Source organism: Colobus angolensis, unplaced genomic scaffold, assembly GCF_000951035.1.
Source record: "Colobus angolensis palliatus isolate OR3802 unplaced genomic scaffold, Cang.pa_1.0 Scaffold46, whole genome shotgun sequence".
Lineage (NCBI taxonomy): Eukaryota > Metazoa > Chordata > Mammalia > Primates > Cercopithecidae > Colobus > Colobus angolensis.
Window position 1 is genome coordinate 10,632,529 of NW_012118043.1, and position 6,790 is coordinate 10,639,318.

Consider the following 6,790-nt stretch of genomic DNA (forward strand, 5'->3'; position numbering starts at 1 on the left):
TTCTTCAGATTTTTTTTTTTTTTTTGAGACAGGGTCTCACTTTGTCACCCAGGCTAGAGTACAATGGCACAAAGACAGCTCACTGAAGTCCCACCCTCCCAGGCACAAGCAATCCTCCCACCTCAGCCCCCAAATAGCTGGGACAGGTGCGCACCACCACACCTGGCTAAGTTTTGTATTTTTTGTAGAGATGGGGGTTTGCTGTGTTGCTCAGGCTGGTCTTGAACTCCTGAGCTCAAGCGATCCACTTGCCTTGGACTCCCAGAGTGCTGGGATTACAGGTGTGAGCCACCGCACCCAGCCCACTTCTTCAGATTTTGCTGATGACCTCACCCTTCCTACCTACAATATGCTCCAATTCCATTTAGATTTATACCTTAGCCATAGGCAGTGGCACACACCTGTAGTCCCAGCTACTGGAGAGGCCAAGAGTCGTGTGAGCCCAGGAGTTTGAGGCTGCAGTGTGTTATGATTATGCCTATGAACTCCAGCCTGAGCAACTTAGAGAGACCTTGTCTCAAAACAAAAACAAAACAACACAAAACAAAAAATGCATCCCTGGTAATGGAATGGGGAAGTATGTTTTGAGAACTGTGGTATGCCAGATTCACCTGGCTGGAACGGTAGAAGATACGAAACGGGAGGTAGATTCAAAGAGCCCCTGAACTCACAAGAACAGCTCCAGTCTTGCCTTCTGGATATACTGACTCTAAGACCGTGAGGATGCCCTTTCCTATTTCAACCAAAACAGCCTTAGTGATTCTCTCCCTTCTGGATACTGATACTGGGTTACAGGCAAGTCAAAGTGCACCCGTGATATAAGAAATACTCTTTCTTTTTCCCTCGTTCTCCATCCTCACTTTTCCTATCCCTCTTCCAGCTGCTTAGAAAATTCTAAGACAAGAGTCATGGCACTAGATTAAGAAATGTTTCTTTTAATTAGTGGCCTCTCTTCTTCTTTTTCTTTTATAATTCCTCCTGCATTTCTAAAAGACTATATGAGTTATGATACTTTCACAATTATTTTTACTATAATGGGTGATTTTGAGCTTTTGGTATGAATTATACTGTTCAAAAGCAATTGAGGTTAACATCTAGAAACTGGAAACAAATTAGCTATTCATATATGACTCCCCACTGGATTATAAGCTTATTTTGGATAAGGACTCTATCATTTTTATTTCTATATTTCCAGTACCCAGTGGTTCCAGATACATGGGGTCTTCAGTCATTGAAAGAACTTTCTCTCTTGCAACTCTAGTTTCTCTGTGAAGAGGGGATTATCTGATGCTCAGCTCCATTACTAGAGCCAGCTTCTTTCCCATGAAGCATGGGAAACCTATCTAGTTTCCCACGGGTGGTGTTGACATTTAAGATATACTCACTGGGGAACATCAAAAGTAATAAAAATTGCCACCACGCCCAGCCCTTTGCACTCTTTTGACCATGTCTTTTGATACACAAACTTTTAAATAAAATAGGTTTTATCTTCCTACTCGATAAATGTATTTTCAAGGTTGGGTGCGATGGCTCATGCCTGTTATTCCAGCACTTTCGGAGGTGGATGGATCATTTGAGGTCAAGTGTTCAAGACCAGCCTAGCTAACACAGTGAAACTCTGTCTCTACTAAAAGTACAAAAATTAGCTGGGCGTGGTGGTGCACGCCTGTGATCCCAGCTACTCGGAAGGCTGAAGCAGAATGGCTTGAACCGGGAAGTAGAGGTTGCAGTGAGCCAAGAACACACACTGCACTCCAGCCTGGGCGACAGAGCAAGACTCCATTTCAAAAAAAAAAAAGTAATAAAGATCATTACTTTTTATTAGGATATGGTTCTTCCCATCCAACTCACCCAAAATTTCAACCCTATGATTGATGTCAGTGTGATCCTGAGTGAATGAGAGAAAGAGGGAAGTTTGGGAAGAAGCATTCTTAGACTGCAGTGCCACCACTGTACCTTCTGCAGTTACCCTTAGTTTGTTGTTTTGGAAAGACAGAAGCAGGGGAGGGAAGGAAAAGAAAAAGTGAAAAGAAAAACAATATTGTTTGAAGGCTTAGAAAACAGCTGCAACAACAGAACTTTCCTTACAACCCCTTTTGTATGTAGGAAAGGATTAAGTAAATATTGATGCATTCCTCACTTCCAGAACCAGTCATAGGCTAGAAAGGGTGCTGGAGAGAAGTATTGCCGTCGTTATGAACTAGTGAAGCGTTTCTGGTAGAATGGAAAGCATGCTTTGGTGCCGTAAAAACTGGATTCCAAGTGATACTAACAAGCAGTATAACTACACAAATCAGTTAATCTTTTTGAGCAACAGTTTTTTCACTTATAAAATCATGATAATAATATTGACCCTATAGAATAGTTGGAAGGATTAAATTGAGAAAACATATATAGAGTACAGGGTATGCAACAGATGTTTAATAAGTGATAATCCCGGCAGGGCGCGGTGGCTTACACCTGTAATCCTAGCATTTTGGGTGGCAGAGGCGGGTGGATTGCCTGAGCTCAGGAGTTCGAGACCAGCCTGGGCAATATGGTGAAACCCTGTCTCTACTAAAATACAAAAGAAAAAATGAGCCGCGAGTGATGGCGTGCACCTGTAGTCCCAGCTACTCGGGAGGCTGAGGTAGGGGAATTGCTTGAACCCGGGAGGCAGAGGTTGCAGTGAGCCAAGATGGTGCCACTGCACTCCAGCCTGGGTGACAGATCAAGACTCCATCTCAAAAAAAAAAAAAAAAAGTGGTAATCCCACTCTAGTTTGGGGAAAGAATCCAGAGTAGATGGGAAAGATAGTATACACGGGAACTGATCCTGGATACCTAAAGAAGAAAATGAATTATTGGAAGGAAGGAATTATCAAGGAGGATAGAAAAGAGTCAAAAAGCAAGATAATCTAGAAGCACAAAAACACAGCTAAGCTCATGCCACAAGAACAGTGGACTTTGACCTAGATACCACTATTGACAGACCTTGCTGCGACTGCTTCTGGATTCGCAAGGCCACTGTGTATAGTTTTCATAATGTCATGTATCTTTGCATAGTGGGCTCCCCCACTTAAAGTATCAAGTGGGAACAGCAAATTGACAGAGACAAAGTAACGTGCTCACACCCCAGCATAAGAAAGATCTTAGAAAAGGACAGATGATGTCTATACTATTTAGAATAATGCTAGGAACTGTAACAAACCCCAAGGTTTAAGTTACTTAACATAATAGAAGCTTCTTGTTCACCCTGACATTCTAGTGTAGCTATTCTTCCACATGGTGGGCAGCTTTCCCCCATGCGGTGATTTAAGGACCCAGGCTGCTTCTGTCTTGTGGGTTCATCATCCCTAGAGTTTTCTGTATTCAACTGGAGAATGGGGAAGGAGACAAGTGGAAGGCAAGCTCTGTTTGTTAAAGACCCCACCTCCTCCTGGACGCAAGAGCAAGGATGACAATGTACTCCCTGTCTGACCAGCCACTTTCCAGTAGCAACTCCACACAGCAGAAGAAGGATCACAGATTTTTAGTTGACAGTATGTATGCCACACCCTCTACTGGGCCAATGTATATGGGAAAATGTATGAAGTGGGGCAAGGTACTGAGGATTAAAGGACCCTGGAAAAGTGGAGAACGGTTTTGAGTAGTTGATTTGGGGAATGGGAAAAGAGATAGTACACTGAGAAGTTTAAGTGGAAAATATCAATTCTGGGCCACAGGATTGTCTGAACAGCACAGTGCTTGTGACGACTTCTTTCCTAGGATGGTTGAACTAAGCTCCTTTTATGTATAGCACTGCATGACATGTAGGGGTTGGCCAGGGTGATATAATGGTGACTATCTCCAGAAGTCTTCTAAATGAATGGGGAAGATGTATACATAGAAAGATAGATTTTATTTTCTAGGCAGCATTTGGGAAGTGTCAAGTAAGTGGTCGGGGGAAGTGCTCTAACAGTTCAAAGTAGGAGGTTATCACTGACATGTGGGGGCTTAGGGCAGGTGCTTAGTCCAGGTCTGCCAAGAAGCTAATGCCAAGACAGGATTACATGTGGGAGAAATTTATTAGGGAAATGCCTGTGAGAAAAAATGGTGAGGGAGCCAGGGAAGTCTGGGAGAGCTTTGGGCTATGTAAATAGTGTAAAGTAAATCTGACCCTGTGAGAGAGAGAGAGGGAAACATGGAAGTCAGGCTGAATGGAAGCCTCTTAGACTGCAGAGCAGACCAAGGAAAGTTGAGTATCAGGAAGTCTTTGAGCAAAGTCACCCACCAGATGAGCCTTATCTCCCAGGAATGGACCTGCCACACAGTCACGGGCTGGGAGCAGTCTTCAAGAAGCATGGCCTCATACTACATCAGCCATGGATTGCAGAGGGTCCCAGCTAGGGCCCTTGGTCGATTAGATTCCTTGCATTTAAAGACCTAAGAGGTGAATTCTTTTTTTTTTTTTTTGAGACGGAGTCTCACTCTGTTGCCCAGGTTGGAGTGCAGTGGAGTGATCTCAGCTCACTGCAAACTCAGCCTCCGGGGTTCACACCATTCTCCTGCCTCAGCCTCCTGAGTAGCTGGGACTACAGGTGCCCACCACCATGCCCGGCTAAATTTTTTGTATTTTTAGTAAAGACGGAGTTTCACCGTATTAGCCAGGATGATCTCAATCTCCCTGATCTCATGATCCGCCCACCTCAGCCTCCCAAAGTGCTGGGATTACAGGCATAAGCCACCATGCCTGTCCGCTGTTTCCATTCTTGCTGAGCTGCTTTTCACTTGCCGTTTTTACCCTCTGTTGGTACCACCCTTTCAGCATTCCCCTGACCTCCACCACATGCCCTCCTCTCCCTTGTCCTGTGATTTCCACATCAGGCTCACTTTTCCCCTTCCCTGCCTTCCACTGCCATTCTCAGACTCCATTCAGTCTTCATGCTGATATCCTCTGATTCTATGGCCTAGGAATTCCTCAGCCTCCTCAACATGAAGGGCCTTCAACTCTGTTCCACTCCAGCCACCCACACACTGGGCTTTGTAATCACTAAGAATTGCTTCACGTCTAGGAGTGAAACCTGGCAGTTCTCTCTATCACCTCCTTTTCTGCTACCTTTCCCATGCTGTTCACACTGAATCTGGTCCATCTTTTCCGTGTAACCTTTTAATTCCCTCACTCTGCCTACTGTATACTCTGGCCTCCCTCAAGCCCTTGAATTTCCATTTAGATCACCGTGCCTTGGCCCAAGCCTTCTTTTGGATCATTCTGATTCTGCTAACAGACTGCCCATGGTAGCTGGCAGAACTCATACAAATTATGCTAGGTATTTTAATTTCCTTGGGCTGCTGTAGCAAATTACCACAAAGTTAGTGGTAAAACAACAGAAATGTGTTCTCTCACAGTTTGGGGAACCAGGAGTCCAAAATCAAGATGTCTTGAGGGCTGTGCTCTCTCCAAAGGCTCCAGGGCAGAATCCTTTCTTGCCTCTTCCAGCTTCTGGAAGCTCTGGTGTTCCTTGTTTTGTGGCAGCCTGACACCCATCTCTAACTCCGTCTTTGTGTGGCCTTCTTCCCTGTATCCTGGTATCTGTGACCTCTCTCCCTTTTTCTTTTTTCTTTTTTTTTTGAGATGGAGTCTCGCTCTGTCACCAGGCTGGAGTGCAGGGGCATGAACTCGGCTCATTGCAACCTCTGCCTCCCCAGTTCAAGTGATTCTCCTGCCCAGCCTCCCGATTACAGGCCCCGCACCACCAGGCCCAGCTAGTTTTTGTATTTTTAGTAGAGACGGGGTTTCACCATGTTGGCCAGGATGGTCTTGAACTCCTGACCTCGCAATCTGCCTGCCCCGGCCTCCCAAAGTGCTGGGATTACAAGTGTGAGCCACCATGCCCAGCTTCCCCTTTCTCTTATGAGTCACCAGTCATTGAATTTAGGGTCCATCCTAAATCTAAGATGACCTCATTTAGAAATCCCAAATTTAATTACATCTGCAAAGACCCTATTCCCAAATAAGGTCGCATTCACAGATACCAGGTCTTAGGACTTGGACATATCTTTTAGGGGGACACAATTCAACCCACTATACTAGGTCACCGCAGATTCTTGCTGTTCCTTGCTGTTCTCCCCAACCCCATTTCTGCACATCCAAAGCCCATGCATCCTGTCCCAAACACCATTTCTTCTACAAAGCATGTCCACAATTTCTCAGTTACAAGCACCTCTTCTTCCTCTAAACTCACATCTGCTTTTTGTTTCTCATTTATAGCTTTTATCAAGTTCTACATTTTAACAGTACTGTCTATGTGAGAGAGACTTCCACTTTCTCTGGTTACCTGAGTGCCCCCCAGGTGTCTGGTCACCAAACTTCATGTGGAAATCCTTGGTCTGGCTAGAATCATTTATGTTGTTCCTAATGACACTGAATATGCAGCCCTGGCCTCTGTACTCTATGGTTCCTGTCTCTCTATTCTTCACTAACCAGTTGTCTGTCTTCCTGTCTCTTAGCTTCTCCTTTTCCCCTGTCCTCAACTTAACAATCTGCCCCTTCTCTACTTCCACCCCTCAGTCTCCCAGCAAGGTGAGCCCTGTGAAGCACAAGTCTGCCCCATGCACACGAGCCCTCAGGCCACCACTGTCTCCTTATTTTCTTCTCCACCCAGTTAAGTCCTTTGCTTGAGGCTTTCTCCTACCTTCCCTCCAGCCCACTAGGTATCTTTCTCCAAGAACACTCCCTTCGCTGTCTTGCTTTTCCTGATGGCATTACTTCCCTTCCTTCTAATACCTAATGTGCCTTCTATCCCAGAAAATTACTGCATTCTTCTTTTGTA